The following is a 21,600-nucleotide window of genomic DNA, read 5'->3' on the forward strand; positions in this document are numbered from 1 at the left end:
GGATTGTCCTTACACCCTTTCTTGAATAACGGTGTCACATTTGCCACTCTCCAATCCTCAAGCACCTCCCCCGCATCTAGGATTGCTCTACAGAGAGCCGGCACAGACTCGATGGGCCAAATGGCCACCTTCTGTACCATTATGACTCTATGACATCCAGTCTATCAATTTTCACCCCTTCCATTGCTTCTACCTTTTCCACTTCGACCGATATTTTGTCAGCATCCGCCTCCTTAGTGAACACCGATACAAAGTACTCATTGAGTATTCTAGCCTTGCCCTGCACCTCTAAGCATATATCACCTTCTTTGTCCCTAATAGGCCCCACCTTGCCTTTACTACCCGCTTACTGTTTACTGTAGGTGATTTTTGGGTTCCCTTTTATGTGAACCGCCAATCTACTCTCATATTCTCTCTTTGCCAATCTTCACTTCCCTTCTCAACTTATTAAGAACATAAGAAATAGGAGCAGGAGTAGGCCATTCGGCCCTTCGAGCCTGCTCCGCCATTCAGTGAGATCATGGCTGATCTTCTGCCTCAACAGAACGGTGGCATAGTGGTTAGCACTGTTGCCTCACAGCGCCAGGGACCCGGGTTCGAATCCGGCCTCGGGTGACTGTCTGTGTGGAGTTTGCACATTCTCCCCGTGTTTGCGTGGGTTTCCTCCGGGTGCTCCGGTTTCCTCCCACAGTCCAAAGATGTGCGGGTTAGGATGATTGGCTATGATAAATTGACCCTTAGTGTTAGGGGGATTAAATACGTGGGGTTACGGGGATCGGGTGGGATATGTGTCGGTGCAGGCTCGATGGGCCGAAATGGCCTCTATCTGCACTGTGGGGTTTCTGTGATTTCTGTGAACTCCATTCACTGGCCCTATCACCATATCCCTTGATGCCCTTACTAGTCAGAAATCTATCGACTTCTGTTTTGAATATACCCAATGACTGAGCCTCCACAGCCCTCTGGGTTACAGAATTCCAAAGATTCACCACCCCCAGTGAGAAGAAATTTCTTCTCATCTCAGTCCTGAATGGCCGACTCTTTATCCCGAGGCCCCTGGTTCTAGACTCCCTAGCCAAGGGAAACATTCTCCCAGAATCCACCCTATCAAGCCCTGTAATAATTTAAGAGAATACAGGCCTAGTTTACTCAATCTCTTCTCATACGACAGTCCCGCCATCCCAGGAATCAATCTTGTGAACCTTCATTGCACTCCCTCTATGGCAAGTATATCCTTCCTTAGGTAAGGAGACCAAAATTGTACACAGTACTCCAGGTGTGGTCTCACCAAGGCCCTATATAATTGCAGTAAGACTTCTTTACTCCTGTACTCAAATCCTCTTGTAATGAAGGCCAGCATATCATTTGCCTTCCTAATGGCTTGCTGTACCTGCACATTCACTTTCAGTGACTCATGTACAAGGACACCCAGGTCCCTTTGAGCATCTGCATTCCCCAATCTGTCACCATTTAGGAAATACTCTGCCTTTCTGTTTTTTCTACCAAAGTGGATAACTTCACATTTATCCATATTATATTCCATCTGCCATGTTCTCGCCCACTCACTGAGCCTGTCGAGAGCCCCCTGAAGCCTCTTCATATCCTCTTCAGAACTGACACTGTCACCTAGCTTTGTATCATCAGCAAATTTGGAAATGTTACATTTAGTCCCCTCATCCAAATCATTGATATAGATTGTGAATAGCTGGGGCCCAAGCACCGATCCTTGCGGTAACCCACTAGTCACAGCCTGCCATCCTGAAAAAGACCCGTTTATCCCTACTCTTTGTTTTCTGTCTGTTAACCAATTCTCAATCCATGCTAGTATATTACCCCCAATTCCATGTGCCCTAATTTTGTTCACCAACCTCTTATGTGGGACCTTATCAAAGGCCTTCTGAAAATCCAAATACACCACATCTACCGGTTCCCCTTTGTCTACTCCACTAGTTACATCCTCAAAGAACTCCAATAGGTTTGTCAAACAGGATTTCCCTTTCATAAATCCATGTTCACTCTGCCCAATCTTACTACCCTGTATTAGTTTCTAAGTTATTGCATCCTTTATAATAGATTCCAGCATTTTCCCAACTACTGATGTGAGGCTAACAGGTCTGTAGTTCCCCGTTTTCTCTCTCCCTCCTTTCTTAAATAGCGGGGTTACATTTGCTATCCTCCAATCTGCAGGAACCGTTCCAGAATCTATAGAATTTTGGAAGATGACAACCAATGCGTCCACTATCCCAATGGCCACCTCTTTCAAAACCCTAAGATGTAGGTCATCTGGTCCTTGGGATTTATCGACTTTTAGTCCCATTAATTTTGCTAGTACTGTTTTTTTACTATTAATAATTTCTTTAAGTTCCTCATTCTCGCCACACCCTTGGTTTTCTCGTATTTCTGGGAAGTTTTTTGTGTCTTCCTCCGTGAAGACAGAAACAAAGTATTTATTTAATTTTGCTGCCATTTCCTCATTCCCCATTATAAATTCTCCTGTCTCTGACTGTAAAGGACCTACATTTACCTTCACCAGTCTTTTCCTTTTCACATACCTATAGAAGCTTTTACAATCCGTTTTTATATTTTTCGCTAGTTTGTGCTCATATTCCATTTTCCCTTTCTTTATCAATTTCTTGGTCCCCCTTTGCTGATTTCTAAAAAGATCCCAATCCTCAGGCTGACTGCTTTTTCTGGCAACTTTATAAGCTTCCTCCTTTGACTTAATACTAGCTTTAATTTATTTTGTTAGCCATGGTTGGATCACTTTTCCTTTTGGGTTTTTATGCCCTAGAGGAATATATGTTTGTTGCAAATTATGCATTATTTCCTTGAATGTTAGCCATTGTATGTCCACCTTCATACCTTTTAGTGTAGTCTCCCAATCTACCATGGCCAACTTGTCCCTCATACCCTTGTAGTTTCCTCTGTTTAGATTGAAGACCTTAGTTTCAGATTGGACTACATCACTCTCAAACTTAATGTAAAATTCAATCATATTATGGTCACTTGTCCCTAAAGGCCCCTTTACCACAAGATTATTGATTAGCCCTTTCTCACTACACAGTACCAGATCCAGAATAGCCTGTTCCCTGGTTGGTTCCTCCACATACTGATCCAGGAAACCATCTTGCATGCATTCCAAGAATTTGTCCTCCACACCATTAGTGGTAATTTGATTTGCCCAGTTAATATGTAGATTAAAGACCCCCATGATTGCCCGTGTTACATGCACTTCTAATTTCTTGATTGATACTGTGCCCTACATTACCACTACTGTTTGGTGGCCTATACACAACTCCCACCATTTGCTGTTTCTTAGCTCCACCCAAACTGATTCCAGTTCTACATCACAATCTGCCAAGCCAAGATCTTTTATCTCTACCGTACCGATCTCATCCCTTATTAACAGCACTACGCCACCTCCTTTTCCTTTTTGTCTGTCCTTCCTAAATGTTGAGTACCCTGGAACATTATTGTATTTGTTCTGGTTCTCCCTTGAAGAATTCACCTGACAGCACGGTGGCATAGTGGTTAGCACTGTTGCCTCACAGTGCCAGCGACCCGGGTTCGAATCCGGACTCGGGCGACTGTCTGTGTGGAGTTTGCACATTCTCCCCGTGTTTGCGTGGGTTTTCTCCGGGTGCTCCGGTTTCCTCCCACAGTCCAAAGATGTGCGGGTTAGGTTGATTGGCTATGATAAATTGACCCTTAGTGTTAGGGGGATTAAATACATGGGGTTACAGGGATAGGGTGGGATATGTGTTGGTGTAGGGGTTACGGGGATTGGGTGGGATATGTGCCGGTGCAGGCTCGATGGGCCGAAATGGCCTCTATCTGCACTGTGGGGTTTCTGTGTTTCTGTGTGTGTGACATGCATCATACACCCTCTTTTTTTGTTTCATCATCTTCTCTATCTCCCTCGTCATCCAAGGAGCCCTTGCTTTGGTTCCCTTACCCTTCCCTCTTGTTGGAATGTACCTAGCCTGTACTTGGAACATCTCCTCCTTAAAGATCGCCCATTGCTCCGTTACAGTTTTTCCTGTCAGTCTTTGGTTCCATTTTACCCTGGCTAGATCCTTTTGCATCCCATTGAAGTTAGCCCTATTCCAGTTTAGAACTTCCACTCTAGATTGTTCCTTTCTCCTCTCCATTGCTAATCTAAATGTTATGATAAGATGATCACTCGTACCCAAGTGTTCTCCGACAGACACCTCATTCCCCAGCACCAGATCCAGCAATGCCTCCTTTCTAGTTGGGCCAAGAACATACTGGTCAAGGAAATTCTCCTGAACACACTTCAGAAATTCCTCCCCCTCCTTTCCCTTTACCCTTAGCATTATCCCAATCAATATTTGGGTAATTAAAGTCCCCCAATATCAACATCTTGTTTAATTGCACTTTAGTGAAATCCTAGTGACTACACGGACAGTACAAGAATGCTGAGATTCCCGTGGGGACAGATGCTCTCTCCATACTCACTGTTGTGAAACTATTGATCGCACACTTCCTGGTCTGAGCCAGGTTCACCGTGGCAGGACGACCAATGCAGCATCAAAGCACGACCAGTTCCCTCAAACATCAGAACGGCAGTCAGCGTTTACTCGATGAGTGGCAGCTCACAAACAGAGAAATTCCAACACTGACGTTGGTTGAGGGATAAATATTGGCCAGAGCACCGGGGAGAACTCCCCTGCGCGTCTTCGAATAGTGGCCGTGGGATCTTTTACAGCCTCCTGAGAGGGCAGAAGGGGCCTCGGTTTAACGTCTCATCAAAATAACAGATGGGAGCCCAGCCCGACTGTCCAATGCACAGGACCAGGAGGTGTACCTCAACCTCTCTCTCAGAGGCTGATGGATCTCCTCTTTCAGTAGTAAAAACAGAAGATGCTGGGAATACACAGGTGGTCAGTCAGGAGAAAGGGCAGTTATGATGCATCGAGCACGTATCTCCCCGAGACCTGAAGACCGAGTTTTCTTTTTTTATTTCACACGTCCACCCATTGCAGTTTTAGTTCTTCCTCTGGAGCAGAAACCCCGGCTGAGCTCTCCCCCCATTAGCCCAGTGGTGTCGAGGACTATTGCAATAGTCCCACCATAGGCCAGCTAACCCAGCACAGACAGGGATGGAATATGAAACAGTACAGCGCATTTAGCACCGAGACGTTTAATTTATTCTTAATCATGGTCTGAAAAAAAGCACAAGCACTTGGCGCAGCCCACCTCTAATTCATGAGTTAGCCTCGAGTCCTGCGCCGACTCAAACCACGCTTCCGATTTCTTGCAAAGTGACGCAAACACACATCCCACGTGTCGACAGGGAAATGGCAGGCTTGGCGAATTAGTGACTCCGTGATTTAATGTGACTCTGCCTGGAAACACAATATTCAAAATCTCAGTATAATTAATAAAAATACTTTAGCAACAAACATTAAAATTAATTCTAGGGTGAAGTCTGACTTGTGTGTTCACCAGAATGATACCGGGGCTTAAAGGGTTAAATTACGAGGACAGTTGCACAGACTAATCTTGTATTTCCTTGAGTATAGAAGGTTGAGGGGTGATCTAATTGAGGTCTTGAAAATGATAAAGGGATTCGATAGGATAGGTAGAGAGAAACTATTTCCTCTGGTGGGGGGAGTCCAGAACAAGGGGGTGTAAACTTAAAATTAGAGCCAGGCCGTTCAGGGGTGATGTCAGGAAGCACTTCTTCACACAAAGGGTGGTGGAAATCTGGAACTCTCTCCCCCAAAAGGCTGTGGATGCTGGGTAAATATACATTTTCAAGACTGAGTGTGACAGATTTTTATTGGGTAAGGGCGTCAATGGATATGGAGCAAAGGCGGGCAAATGGAACTGAGCTGCAGATCTCACCCCACAGCCCTGCATCATTTTCTGCTTCAAGTATTTATCCAAACTTTCCCTTAAAAGATGCAATTGTCTCTGCCTCAACCACTCCCTGTGGCAAATCATTCCATGCTCCAACAGCCCTCTGTGTAGAGGAATTTCCCCGAACCTTTCTCCTCACTCTGTGACAATTGTAAATTGTTGACCCCTTGTCACAGACTCCCCAGCCAGAGGAAATAGTCTTTTTCTCCTTAGCCTAGCAAAGCTCTTAATAATTTTAAAAATCTCTATAAAATAACTTAGCCAGTTACTGTCCTGGCTGAGTTCAGCTGGGGATTGAACCTGGCTCTAAATGGTTGATTTATGAATGAACATTAACCGCCCAAGTGTGATGTGGTTCAAATGCAAGTTAGTGTATTTATTTTAAATGTGAGTTACAGCGATGTGCAGATAGCGGATTTGGTCAGACACAGTCATGACCAACGTCCCCCCTCAAACTCCGTTGCGATGTCACCTCCACAAGTGTGAGCTCCACCTTGCCCATCACCCCTGTGCTCGCTGACCTACACTGGCTCCCGGTCCAGCAACGCCTCGATTTTAACATTCTCATCCTTGTGTTCAAATCCCTCCGTGGCCTTGCCTCTCCCTATCTCTGTAACCTCCTCAGGCCCTACAACCCTCCGAGGTCGCTGCGCTCTTCCAATTCTGACTTCTTGCGCATCCCCGATTTCCATCACTCCACCATTGGCAGCCGTGCCTTGAGCTGCCGAGGCCCTAAGCTCTGGAATTCCCTCCCTAAACCTCTCCGTCTCTCTACCTCTCTCTCCTCCTTTATGACGCTCCTTAAAACCTACCTCTCTGACCAAGCTGTTGGTCACCTGCCTTAATATCTCCTTATCTGGTGCCGTGTCAGATTCTGTCTGATTAACGCTCCTGTGAAGTGTGATTAACGCTCCTGTGAAGTGCCTTGGAACATTTTCCTACTTTAATGGCACTATATTAATGCAAGTTGCTGTTGTCAGACATCCCCGAAGGTTTGTATGCAAGGATCATGCATCCATGTGTTGTTAAATCCACAGGTCTATTTACCAAAGACCCGTGGATTCAGGGTAGCTAAGTGACAGAAGTCTGCCCTTCTAATCAAGTAACGACTGACCTAAGATGAGACACAGGGAAATGGCGCAGCAAGGGGGGGAGAAACGGTGCCGGGGGGGGGGGGCAGGAAATGGCGCTGGGGGGGGGAGGAAATGGCGCTGGGGGGGTAGGGGGAAATGGCGCTGGGGGGGTAGGGGGAAATGGCGCTGGGGGGGGTAGGGGGAAATGGCGCTGGGGGGGTAGGGGGAAATGGCGCTGGGGGGGTAGGGGGAAATGGCGCTGGGGGGGTAGGGGGAAATGGCGCTGGGGGGGTAGGGGGAAATGGCGCTGGGGGGTAGGGGGAAATGGCGCTGGGGGGGTAGGGGGAAATGGCGCTGGGGGGGTAGGGGGAAATGGCGCTGGGGGGGTAGGGGGAAATGGCGCTGGGGGGTAGGGGGAAATGGCGCTGGGGGGGTAGGGGGAAATGGCGCTGGGGGGGTAGGGGGAAATGGCGCTGGGGGGGTAGGGGGAAATGGCGCTGGGGGGGTAGGGGGAAATGGCGCTGGGGGCAGGGGGAAATGGCGCTGGGGGCAGGGGGAAATGGCGCTGGGGGCAGGGGGAAATGGCGCTGGGGGCAGGGGGAAATGGCGCTGGGGGCAGGGGGAAATGGCGCTGGGGGCAGGGGGAAATGGCGCTGGGGGCAGGGGGAAATGGCGCTGGGGGCAGGGGGAAATGGCGCTGGGGGCAGGGGGAAATGGCGCTGGGGGCAGGGGGAAATGGCGCTGGGGGCAGGGGGAAATGGCGCTGGGGGCAGGGGGAAATGGCGCTGGGGGCAGGGGGAAATGGCGCTGGGGGCAGGGGGAAATGGCGCTGGGGGCAGGGGGAAATGGCGCTGGGGGCAGGGGGAAATGGCGCTGGGGGCAGGGGGAAATGGCGCTGGGGGCAGGGGGAAATGGCGCTGGGGGCAGGGGGAAATGGCGCTGGGGGCAGGGGGAAATGGCGCTGGGGGCAGGGGGAAATGGCGCTGGGGGCAGGGGGAAATGGCGCTGGGGGCAGGGGGAAATGGCGCTGGGGGCAGGGGGAAATGGCGCTGGGGGCAGGGGGAAATGGCGCTGGGGGCAGGGGGAAATGGCGCTGGGGGCAGGGGGAAATGGCGCTGGGGCAGGGGGAAATGGCGCTGGGGCAGGGGGAAATGGCGCTGGGGGGGTAGGGGGAAATGGCGCTGGGGGGTAGGGGGAAATGGCGCTGGGGGGTAGGGGGAAATGGCGCTGGGGGGTAGGGGGAAATGGCGCTGGGGGGTAGGGGGAAGAGAGAGAAATGGCACCAGGGAGGGTGGGTGGGGAATGGCGCCGGGGGGGGGGGGGGGCGGGGGAATGGCACCGGGGGGGGGGGGCGGGGGGGGGAGAACAGCCGAGGTTCCCAATATACTAAAAACACACAGGTGTTTGAGGATCTTTTGGGTACAAGTACTTGAACTGCGAGCTGCACAGGCAGAGCACTGAGCAATCACACAGCCCTGAAACCCATCAATTAACGAACGGATGAGAGGCTATTCTGAGGTTATAATCAGGTCGGCCATCGGTGATGCAGCAAACCACAAAATCAAAGCTCAAACAGTGACCAGTGAGCAGCGGAAGCTGGAGATCCGGCTGCAGGTCCAGGGCCAACATTTGGAGTAATGTTCAAGGGTTTATTTCAGGCAGAATTTGCTATTGGTGAGGAGAGTTTGACAGCCTCGATGGCTGTTTCTCTCTCTCCCTCCCTCCCTCTGGGTAGGAACAGCAACAGCAGCGGGAGCATGGTACCGGGAGTTAAATACAACACTATGCGGCCAAAACCGAACACAACGGAAAAGCAGCTTTACCAAAGGGATCCAGCAGCCATTGGAAATACCAACTCAGACTTGCAGTACCCCAGACAGCCCATAAGACACAGAGAATATACAATAGAACGTGCTGTCCGTTTATCACAGGGATCCTATTTCAAAGCTGCATCTACTGTAACTGATAGCGAGTCCACTCGATGCAATTTCTGGCCAAACCGCGCCCAGACCGTTCTAGCTTGATGACCCAGCTCGGACCGAGTGTCACTGCCGCAGATCACCCAAGTCCCCTGAACACACAGAATGGAGCCTTTTACCCAACACTGAGTCGTCAAAACATTCAATAACTGGGTTCGGTTCCGATCATCCACCCCGGAACGCCTTTACACACACTCCTCTGCACCAGCCACACTAACCCAAGCCTCTCTGCCGCTGTTGCAGATAGGTTCATTTCCAACACCAGGGCCAGCATTTGAAACCACAAGCACACTGAATCTCTTTCACTAAACAAATCAAAAATTGCAACTTCTCAACCGAGAAAATGTCTGCGGCACTTCAGCTGGCCTCTGACATTCCTGAGTGACTCCCGCTGGTAGGTGCCGATGGGTGTGGCCAAGATTGGGTTTGGTTGCAATGCGCCCTCACAAACAGCCAGGAACCAAGGAGAACTCCCCTGCTCTACTGCCAATAGTGCCACGGAATCTCTTACACCCACCCGAGGGGGCAGACGGGATCTCGGGTGAAAGTCTCATCAGTACTGCCCCTCCGACAGTGCAGTGCTCCCTCAGTACTGCCCCTCCGACAGTGCAGCGCTCCCTCAGTACTGCCCCTCCGACAGTACGGCGCTCCCTCAGTACTGCCCCACCGACAGTGCAGCGCTCCCTCAGTACTGCCCCTCCGACAGTGCAGTGCTCCCTCAGTACTGCCCCTCCGACAGTGCGGCGCTCCCTCAGTACTGCCCCTCCGACAGTGCGGCGCTCCCTCAGTACTGCCCCTCCGACAGTGCGGCGCTCCCTCAGTACTGCCCCTCCGACAGTGCGGCGCTCCCTCAGTACTGCCCCTCCGACAGTGCAGCGCTCCCTCAGTACTGCCCCTCCGACAGTGCGGCACTCCCTCAGTACTGCCCCTCCGACAGTGCAGCGCTCCCTCAGTACTGCCCCTCCGACAGTGCAGCGCTCCCTCAGTACTGCCCCTCCGACAGTGCAGCACTCCCTCAGTACTGCCCCTCCGACAGTGCAGCACTCCCTCAGTACTGCCCCTCCGACAGTGCAGCACTGGGAATGTCAGCCTAGATTATGGGCTCAAGTTTCTGGAGTGGTGGCTTGAACCCACGAGTGCTACCCACTGATCTAACCAAACCAACACTCTCACTGTCCAGGCTCACATGAAGATTAGCCACTTGGGTGAAGAATCGGAGCATGTTTGGAACAATGCCTCAGTCAGCCAACCTACCTCAGGAGGAGAGAGAAAAAGTTGGGAAGCCAAGTTCCAAGATGTCTGATGGTGTAATGAGCCAAGCAGAACTTCCTCCGACCCCATTCCTCCTGTCCACTTCCAACCCAACTCATAGAAACATAGAAGATAGGAGCAGGAGTATGCCATTCGGCCCCTCGAACCAGCTCCGCCATTCAATGAGATCATGGCTGATCATCCAAGCTCAATACCCTGTCCCTGCCTTCTCCCCATATCCCTTGATCCCTTTAGCCTCAAGAAATTCTCATTCCAAACCCACCAACATGTTCTAAAGAGAAGCAAAGTTTAATCCAGGAGAAATGGTTTTATTTTACTGATAGAAACTCTGCACCACTCTCCAGCCTTTAATAACCCCCAAATGGCTCAAAGGCTCCATCAATCCATACACAATTCTCGAGTCTCTCACACCTCCCCTACACTCGAGAGTTTACAGTGCACTTGAACCTGACTGACTCATAGGAACAGGAGGAGTGTAGGAACTGGGGTTCCTAGCCGAAGAATTGAGATCGACTCAGAGAATCAAAAACAATAAAATTTAATGAACAAACGAAGCTGTACAGGAAACTGTAGGATACAATGCAAATAGGTCTGGTCTGCTTGAAAGCCTCTCTGGAACTGCTAAAACGTTCCGAGCTCAACTGCTAGATGGTTCCGAGCTCTGACGTCATGACGTCATCACGTTCTTCCCGCCGTTGAGAGATCACGTGACGGACGACATGACGTCATCACGCGGAGTACAGGAAAGAAGCCCTAGTACAGTTAACAGATACATTAAAGGTGCAGCCGCCAGCTGTACTACATTGCTGTAAAAGGAATTGTATACAATTGTCCGTAATCCTCTGGTGGTTCCGCCACAGCAGGCCATTTAAGTCTGCGAGCCTGTTCCGCCATTCAATGAGATCATGGATGATCTGCAACCTAACCCCACATGGGCCTTTGTCCCATATCCCTTAATAGCTTTGGTTAACAAAAATCTATCAATCGCAGATTTAAAATTAACAATTGACCCAGCATCAACTGCCATTTGCGGAACAGAGTTCCAAATTTCTGCCTCCCTTTGTGTGTAGAAGTGTTTCCTAATTTCACTCTTGAAAGATCTGGCTCTAACTTTTTGGCTATGTCCCCTAGTCCTAGAGTCCCCAACCAGCGGGAATAGTTTCTCTCTACCCTATCAGTTCCCCTTAGTATCTTGAAAACTTCGATCACATCACCCCTTAACCTTTTAAATTCCAGGGAATATAACAGGAATAATCACTCCTCATAATTTAACCCTTGGAGTCCAGGTATCATTCTGCTAAATCTACACTCCACTCCCTCCAAAGCCAATATATCTTTCCTACGGTGCGGTGCCCAGAACTGAACACAATACTCCAGGTGTGGTCTAACCAGGGCTTTGTATAGCTGTAGCATAACTTCATGGATTTGTGACATGCTGGGAGGATGTTTCCCGTGGCGGGGGAGTCACAAGTCTCAGGATAAGGGGTCGGCCATTTAGGACTGAGATGAGGAGAAATTGCTTCACTCAGAGGGTGGTGAATCTTTGGAATTCTCGACCCCAGAGGGCTGTGGAGGCTCAGTCGTTGAGTATATTCAAGACAGAGAGCGATCGATTTTTGGATATTAAGGGAATCAAGAAATATGGAGATAGGGCGGGAAGGTGAAGTCGAGGTAGAAGGTCAGCCATGATCTTACTGAATGGCGGTGCAGGTTCGAGGGGCCAAATGGCCTACTCCACTCCCTTTTTTTATTCATTCCTAGGATGTGGGCGTCACTGGCAAGGCCAGCATTTATTGCCCATTCCCTAATTGCCCTCGAGAAGGTGGTGGGGAGCTACCTTCTTGAACCGCTGCAGTCCGTGTGGTGAAGGTACTCCCACAGTGCTGTTAGGGAGGGAGTTCCAGGATTTTGACCCAGTGACGATAGAAACATAGAAAAATAGGAGTAGGCCATTCGGCCCTTCGAGCCAGCTCCGCCATTCAATATGATCATGGCTGATCCTCTATCTCAATACCATATTCCCGCGCTCCCCCATGCCTCTTGATGCCTTTTGTGTCTAGAAATCTATCTATCTCCTTCTTAAATATATTCAGTGACTTGGCCTCCACATCCTTCTGTGGTAGAGAATTCCACAGGTTCACCACCCTCAGTGAAGAAATTTCTCCTCATCTCAGTCCTAAATGTCCTACCCCGTATCCTGAGACTGTGACCCCTCGTTCGATCATAATATGATTGAATTCTTCATTAAGATGGAGAGTGAAGTAGTTGACACAGAGACTAGGGTCCTGAATTTAAATAAAGGAAACTACGATGGTATGAGGCGCGAGTTGGCTAGGATGGATTGGGGAACATTACTTAAAGGGTTCACGATGGATAGGCAATGGCAAACATTTAAAGATCGCATGGATGAACTACAGAATTTGTTCATCACCGTTTGGCATAAAAATAAAACAAAAAAGGTGACTCAACCGTGGCTAACAAGGGAAATTAGGGATAGCATAAGATCCAAGGAGAGGACATATAATTTGGCCAGAAAAAGCAGCAAACCTGAGGATTGGGAGCAGTTTAGGATTCAGCAAAGGAGGACAAAAGGATTAATTAAGAGGGGTAAAATAGATTATAAGAGTAAGCTTGCAGGGAACATAAAAAATGACTGTAAAAGCTTCTATAGATATGTGAAGAGAAAAAGATTGGTGAAGTCAAGCGTAGGTCCCTTGCAGTCAGAATCAGGGGAATTTATAATGGGGAACAAAGAAATGGCAGACCAATTAAATACATACTTTGGTTCTGTCTTCACAAAGGAGGACACAAATAACCTCCCAGAGATGTCGGGGAACATAGGGTCTAACGAGAGGGAGGCATTGAATGAAATCAGTATTTGTAGGGAAATGGTGTTAGGAATATTGACGGGATTGAAGGCCGATAAATCCCCAGGGCCTGATAATCTACATCCTAGGGTACTTAAGGAAGTGGCCCTAAAAATAGTAGATGCATTGCTGGTCATCTTCCAAAATTCTATAGACTCTGGAACAGTTCCCATGGATTGGAAGATAGCTAATGTAACCCCACTATTTAAGAAGGGTGGTAGAGAGAAAACGGGGAATTATAGACCGGTAAGCCTGACATCGGTAGTGGGGAAAATGCTAGAGTCCATTATAAAAGATGTAATAGCAGCGCACTTGGAAAGCAGTGACAGGATCGGACAAAGTCAACTTGGATTTACAAAAGGTAAATCATGCTTGACTAATCTACTGGAATTTTTTGAGGATGTAACTGGTAGAATAGATAAGGGAGAACCAGTGGATGTGGTGTATTTGGACTTTCAGAAGGCTTTCGATAAGGTCCCGCATAAGAGATTAGCACATGGGATTGGGAGTAAGGTACTGTCTTGGATAGAGAACTGGTTGGCAGACAGGAAGCAAAGAGTTGGAATAAACGGCTCTTTTTCCGAGTGGCAGGCAGTGACTAGTGGGGTACCGCAGGGATCAGTGCTAGGACCCCAGCTATTCACAACATATATAGAGTTTAGAAGAATGAGAGGGGATCTCATTGAAACTTATAAAATTCTAACAAGACTAGAACGACTAGATGCAGGAAGGATGTTCCCGATGGTTGGGGAGTCCAGAACCAGGGGTCACAGTCAAAGGATAAGGGGTAAGCTATTTAGGACTGAGATGAGGAGGAATTTCTTCACCCAGAGTGGTGAACCTGTAGAATTCTCTGCCACACTGAGTTGGATATATTTCTTGAGGCTAAAGGGATCAAGGGATATGGGGAGAAAGCACGGACAGGGTACGGAATTTGGATGATCAGCCATGATCTCATTAAATGGCGGAGCGGGCTCGAGGGGCTGAATGGCCTACTCCTGCTCCAATCTTCTATGTTTCTAGACCCCCCCAGCCAGGAGAAACATCCTCCCTGCATCCAGTCTGTCTAGCCCCGTCAGAATTTTATATGTTTCAATGAGATCCCCTCTCAAGCTTCTAAACTCTAGTGAATACAGGCCTAGTCAGCCCAATGTCTCCTCATACGAAAGTCCTGCCATCCCAGGAATCAGTCTGGTGAACCTTCACTGCACTCCCTCTATGGCAAGTGTATCCTTTCTTAGTTAAGGAGACCAAAACTGCACACTGGAAGGCAGAGCAAATATGTAATGGCACAAGGGAGTATGGCAAGGCTGGATGGCATTTATTTTAATGCAAGGAGTCTTACGAGTAAGGCAGATGAATTGAAGGTGTTGATGAACACATGGGAGTATGATATTGTTGCCATCACAGAGACATGGTTGAGGGAGGGGCAGGACTGGCAGCTCAATATTCCGGGGTATAGAATCTTCAGGCGAGACAGAGGGGGGTGTAAAAGAGGAGGGGGTGTCGCAATATTAATCAAAGGAGTCAATTACTGCTGTAAGGAGGGATGATATCTTAGCAGGTTCCTCTAATGAGGCCATATGGGTAGAACTTCAACGAAAAGGGGGCTAGCACTTTGCTGGGAGTGTACTATAGCCCCCCAAACAGTCAGGGGGAGATAGAGGAACAGATATGTAGGCAAATCTCAGAGAAGTGTAGAAATAATAGGGTAATAATAGTAGGGGCTTTCAACTTCCCCAATATTAACTGGGTCAGAGTGTGAAAGGTTTAGAGGGTGCGCAATTCTTAAACTGCATCCAGGAGAGCTTTTTGAGCCAGCATGTAGAAAGTCCTACAAGAGAGGGGGCGGTACTGGACCTAATTCTAGGGAATGTAGCTGGGCAAGCGGTAGAAGTGTCAGTAGGAGAGCATTTTGGTGACAGTGACCATAATTCGGTGAGATTTAAGGTAGTCATGGAAAAGGACAAAGATGGACCGAAAATAAAGGTTCTAAATTGGGGGAAGGTCGATTTTAATATAAGGCAGGATCTGTCCAAAGTGGACTGGGATCAGCTACTTGTAGGAAAATCCACATCAGAGCAATGGGAGTCTTTCAGAAAGGAAATAGAGTACAATGCCAAGATGTTCCCTTAAAGGTCAAGGGTGGGACCAACAAGCCCAGGGAAACCTGGATGTCAAGGGATATACAAGAATGGATTAGGAAAAAAAGGGAGGCTTTTGGCAGATACAAAGGACTAAAAACAGTGGAAACCCTAGAGGAGTATAGAAAGTGCAGGGGGGTACTTAAAAAAGAAATTAGGAGAGCGAAGAGGGGGCATGAAAAAACAGTGGCGGGCAAAATAAAGGAAAATCCCAAGGTATTTTATAAGTATATTAAGGGCAAGAGGATAACCAGGGAAAGAGTAGGGCCCATTAGGGACCAAAGTGGCAATCTGTGCGTAGAGCCAGAAGATGTGGGTGAGGTTTTAAATGAATATTTTGCATCTGTGTTCACTACAGAGAAGGACGATATAGGCACAGAAATCAGGCAGGGGGATTGTGATATACTTGAACAAATTAGTATTGAGAGGGAGGGGGTACTAGCGGTTTTAGCGGGCTTAAAAGTGGATAAATCCCCAGGCCCTGACGGGATGTATCCCAGGCTGCTGTGTGAGGCAAGGGAGGAGATTGCAGGGGCACGGACACAAATTTTCAGAACCTCTCTGGCCACAGGGGAGGTGCCAGAGGACTGGAGAACAGCTAACGTAGTACCATTATTCAAGAAGGGTAGTAGGGATAAACCAGGGAATTACAGGCCAGTGAGTCTAACATCAGTGCTAGGGAAATTATTGGAAAAAATTCTGAGGGACAGAATTAGTTTCCACTTGGAGAGGCAAGGATTAATCAAGGATAGTCAGCATGGCTTTGTCAGGGGGAGATCATGTCTAACCAATTTGATTCAATTTTTCGAGGGGGTAACTAGGTGCGTGGATGAGGGTAGTGCAGTTGATGTAGTCTACATGGACTTCTGTAAGGCTTTTGACAAAGTCCCACATGGGAGACTGGTCAAGAAGGTAAGAGCCCATGGGATCCAGGGCAATTTGGCACATTGGATCCAAAATTGGCTTAGTGACAGGAGGCAGAGGGTGATAGTCAAAGGTTGTTTTTGTGACTGGAAGCCCGTGTCCAGTGGTGTACCGCAGGAATCAGTGCTGGGTCCTTTGCTGTTTGTAGTGTACATTAATGATTTAGATATGAATGTAGGAGGTATGATCAGTAAGTTCGCAGATGACATGAAAATTGGTGGAGTGGTAAATAGCAAGGAGGGAAGCCTCAGGCTACAGGACAAATGTATAACGGGTTGGTCAGATGGGCAGAACAGTGACAAATGGAATTTAACCCTGAAAAGTGTGAGGTGATGCATTTTGGGAGGACTAACAAGGCAAGGGAATACACAATGAATGGTAGGATCCTAGGAAGGACAGAGGAACCTTGGTGTGCATATACATAGATCCCTGAAGGCAGCAGGACAGGTAGATAAGGTGGTTAAGAAGGCATATGGGATACTTGCCTTCATTAGCCGAGGCATAGAATACAAGAGCAGGGAGGTTATGATGGAGCTGTACAAAATGCTGGTTAGGCCACAGCTGGAATACTGCGTGCAGTTCTGGTCGCCACACTATAGGAAGGATGTGATTGCATTAGAGAGGGTGCAGAGGAGATTCACCAGGCTGTTACCTGGGCTGGAGCGCTTCAGCTATGAAGAGAGACTGGACAGGCTGGGGTTGTTTTCCTTAGAGCAGAGAAGGCTGAGGGGGGACCTGATTGAGGTGTACAAAATTATGAGGGGCATAGATAGGGTAGATAGAAAGGAACTTTTCCCCTTAGTAGAGAGGTCAATAACCAGGGGGCATAGTTTCAAGGTAAGGGGCAGGAGGTTTAGAGGGGATTTGAGGAAAAACTTTTTCACCCAGAGGGTGGTTGGAATCTGGAACTCACTGCCTGAAAGGGTGATAGAGGCAGGAACCCTCACAACATTCAAGAAGCATTTAGATGAGCACTTGAAACGCAATAGCATACAAGGCTACGGACCAAGTGCTGGAAAATGGGATTAGAATAGACAGGGCTTGATGGCCGGCACGGGCATGATGGGCCGAAGGGCCTCTTTCTGTGCTGTATAACTCTATGACAGTACTCCAGGTGTGGTCTCACCAAGGCCCTGTATAACTGTAGTAAGACATCCTTGCTCCTGTACTCAAATCCTCTTGCAATGAAGGCCAACATACCATTTACCTTCCTAACTCCTTGCTGCACCTGCATGTTTGCTTTCAGTGACTGGTGTACAAGGACACCCAGGTCCCTTTGTACATCAACATTTCCCAATCTATCACCATTTAAATAATACTCTGCCTTTCTGTTTTTCCTACCAAAGTGGATAACTTCACATTTATCCACGTTATACTGCATCTGCCATGTATTTGCCCACTCACTCAACTTGTCTAAATCACCTTGAAGCCTCTTTGCATCCTCCTCACAACTCTCAATCCCACCTAGTTTCGTGTCATCAGCAAACTTGGAAATATTACATTTGGTTCCCTCATCCAAATCATTGATATATATTGTGAATAGCTGAGGCCCAAGCACTGATCCCTGCGGTACCCCACTAGTCACCGCCTGCCACCCCAAAAAAGACCCATTTATTCCTACTCTCTGTTTCCTGTCTGTTAACCAATTTTCAATCCATGCCAGTATATTACCCCCAATCCCATGTGCTTTAATTTTGCACACTAACCTCTTATGTGGGACTTTATCAAATTCCTTCTGAAAACTCAAATACACCACATCCACTGGTTCTCCCTTATCTATTCTACCAGTTACATCCTCAAAAAACTCCAGTAGGTTTGTCAAACACAATCCATGTTGACTTTGTCTAATCCCGTTGATATTTTCTAAGTATCCTGTCATCACATCCTTTATAATAGACTCTAGCATTTTCCCTACTACTGATGTTAGGCTAACCGGTCTGTAGTTCCCGGTTTTCTCTCTCCCTCCTTTTTTAAATAGTGGGATTATATTTGCCACCCTCCAATCTGCAGGAACTGTTCCATAATTTATAGAATTTTGGAAGATGACAACCAATGCATCCACTATTTCCATGGCTACCACTTTTAGTACTCTGGGATGCAGATTATCAGGCCCTGATAGGCAATGAAGGAACGACCGATGTATTTCCAAGTCAGGATGGTGTGTGACTTGGAGGGGAACTTGGAGGTGGTGGTGTTCCCATGCGCCTGCTGCCCTTGTCCTTCTAGGTGGAAGAGGTCGCGGGTTTGGGAGGTGCTGCCGAAGAAGCCTTGGCGAGTTGCTGCAGTGCATCTTGTAGATGGTACACACTGCAGCCACGGTGCACCGTGGTGGAGGGATGTTTGAAGAGGTGGATGGGGTGCCAATCAAGCAGGCATTTCTTATGTTATGTAACTACTAGCCCCTGGATTTCTAGTCCTCTAGATATAAAGACTCAAATATCGTATTCATAAAACAGCAACTCATTATTCCTACACTGAGCAAAAGCTGAACTGGACCAGCCATAGCAATACTGTGACTGCAAGAGCAGGTCAGAGGCTGGGTATTCTGTGGCAAGTGTCTCACCTCCTGACTCCCCAAAATCTTTCCACCATCTACAAGGCATAATTTAGGAGTGTGATGGAATACTCGCCACTTGCCTGAGTGGCAGCAGCTCCAACAACACTCAAGAAGCTCAACACCATTCAGTTCGTATAATCGTTGCCCCTGGACTCAATATTCACTCCCTCCACCACCGGTGCACTGTGGCTGCAGTGTGTACTATCTACAAGATGCACTGCACCAACTCATCAAGATTACTGGATAGCACTTCCATCGCCTGCGATCTCAGCCACCCTGGAGGACAAGGGCAGCAATGTCACTGGAACAGCACCAGCTCCAAGTCACACACCATTCGGACTTGGACACATATCGCCATTCCTTCAATGTTACTGGGTCAATATCCTGGAACTCCCTAACCAGCAGCACTGTGGGAGCACCTTCACCACACGGACTGCAGCGGTTCAAGAAGGCTGCTCACCATCTGTGTAATAAACCCCCAGATAGAGTATTGGAAGCAAAATCCCTGGAATCATTTAAGAAACAATTGGTTCCTAAAACAAGTCCTAAAATTACCATTTACTAGTTTAAACCCGTTTCCCCTTAGTTCTACTCCCGCAGTTCAAATTAAAGTAATATTCCGGGTTCACTTTTCCAAACCCTTAACCATCTTCAATCCTTATGTAAGATCACCTCTCAGACACCGACTTTCAAAAACTGAAAAGCCCCAGCCTAGAGAATTCCAGAGTCTACGGCCTAGACAGACGAAGGCACGGCCGCCAACGGTGGGGCGAAGGCAGAGGGGCTTCTTAAAGGTTCCTCCCAGATAATGATGGTGGCTGGCCATGAGGGGCCAGGCCATACAAACCCGAGTGCAGGTTCCATGCGCTGTGTTGAGTTATCTGATCTCAGCCAGGATGGCGGTTTGGGGCCTGAAAATTGCCCATTGTTGGGAAAGGGGGCTCAGCCACAACTCCTGCCTCCTATCGCTACCCAGTAAACCTGTCTGGAACGTGTGCCAGCGAGGATATCAGCTGGGGGAACAGGAACTGGGCTTACAGTCGAATAGCCCGCTGATTCGTGACAAATGGCCACTTGGACGAGGGCATGGAACCCGTACCCCACCGAGAGTCAGCAACTCTTCATCTTCTTCTGCTCTGTGAGTTTTGCATCTGTTGGATCATCCCCCTCCTCCTCCCGACCCTCACTGACTTCTCCGAGCTTTTATTTATTCACAGCGAGGGTCAAAGTGCAACAGCACTACAAAGACAGGACCTCTGTGCGGAAATAAGGTCCTGGTAATGAGAAGATAGACAGACTTCATTTCCCAAAACAAAACAAATTAATTAATAAAAACCCTGGCTGCACCAACTGGGGAACATATACATAATCTGAGGCGGTTAAACAGCTTTGTCTAAATAAATCGCTCCACAATTTCAGAGGGATTAGCTCCCTATAAACATTGCTCTCTGCCTGACCCTCAGGCCAGCACGGAGAAGCACAGCGGCCCTGATTTCTCATGGCAGGTCACAGCACAGAGTCAGGGTGAGCAGAGGCAGAGGGGCAGGTACGACAGGGAGGGGGCAAAGTGCAACCACATTCCCTTTCCCTGTCCAGTTCCCTTAGTTACAGAAAATAAAAATGCATTCCGCTCTATATCTGTGTTCAGTTTTTCTTTTTAATTTGTTCTTGGAATGAGTGCGATGCACCATTTAATGCTAATCCCCAGTTACCCTGACGACACTAAGATTCAACCACAGGGTGTAGGACTGGAGTCACATGCAGACCTGAAGGACATTAGTGACCCAGTTGGGCTTTTGCGACATTCCGGCAGTTTTCATGGTGATTTGTCCTGGTGCCAGCCCATGGATTACCAGTTTTATTTCATTCAGTTTCACACCTTGCCCCGGTAGCGTTTGAACTCCGAGGCCCCTGGGACCCAAGCTCCTGGGGACGTTTTACTAGGTCAAAGGTGCTATATGAATGCAAGTTGTTGTTGTTAGTCTAGGAGCAGAACCAGCATAATACTGCACCCATTCCTGCTGGGATAGGATTCTACAGGCACCCTCCGCTCTGAGCCTACTACTGGGTAATGGGCCTAGCCCGCTCCCAGTCCTGGTTTCACCCACCATTCTCATTAATGTGGGGGCAGCGTCACTGAATAACCATTAGGAACAGGAACACGGGCTGATTTAGACCCTCACTAACTCAAAGTACCGAGACCAATCGTACGGCCCTTCCTTCGGCCTCAAACCCGGGACTAAACCCGCCACCTTCTAGTCTGTATAGCTCAACAGGAACAGGAGGAGGCCATTCAGCCCCCTGAGCCTGTTACGCCATTCAATTAAAACATGGCTGATCTGTATCTTAACTCCATTTACCCGCCTTGGTTCCATAACCGTTAATACCTTTACCTAACAAAAATCGATCAAACTCAGCTTTGAAATTTTCAATTGATCCCCAGCCTCTATAGCTTTCTGGGGGAAGAGCTCCAGATTTCCACTGCCCTTTGTGTGAAGAAGTGCCTCCTCACAACATGCCTGAACAGCCTTGCTCTAATTTTAAGATTATGCTCCCTTGTTCTGGACTCACCTCCCCCACCCAGAGGAAACAGTTTCTCTCTATCTAGCCTATTGAATCCATTTAACATTTTAAACACCTCAATCAGATCACCCCTTATTCTTCTATAGTCACGGGAATACAAGCCTAGTCCATGCAACCTGTCCTCATAATTTAACCCTTTAAACCCGGTATCAATGCTACACCAATGGTGCCATGAACCTGCTCTAGGCCAGTGACAGGGAATTAAATGGGCAGCTCGACAGACAGGTGTTGGGAAACCCATCGTGCAAACAGTTGTTTCACAAGTGGTGGCTTCAAAGTAACGGGTCAGTGCCAGTCACTGCAGGAAGCTGCGAG

At 48.3% G+C, this 21,600-nt stretch overlaps 1 protein-coding gene across 2 annotated transcripts in view; it reads right to left on the reverse strand.

Annotated features, from left to right (window-relative positions):
- The window catches only part of LOC147114478 (anion exchange protein 2-like), a 410,117-nt gene that overhangs the window by 357,762 nt on the left and 30,755 nt on the right, over positions 1–21,600 (reverse strand). For both annotated transcript variants that reach the window (XM_085992182.1, XM_085992177.1), the window contains exon 2: positions 5,221–5,369. The gene's annotated coding sequence lies outside the window, so the exon portion shown is untranslated. The remainder of the gene's footprint in view (positions 1–5,220; positions 5,370–21,600) is intronic.

This window comes from Somniosus microcephalus, chromosome 7 (assembly GCF_052327205.1).
Source record: "Somniosus microcephalus isolate GS21.2 chromosome 7, FLI_Smic_1.0, whole genome shotgun sequence".
NCBI classification, from domain to species: domain Eukaryota; kingdom Metazoa; phylum Chordata; class Chondrichthyes; order Squaliformes; family Somniosidae; genus Somniosus; species Somniosus microcephalus.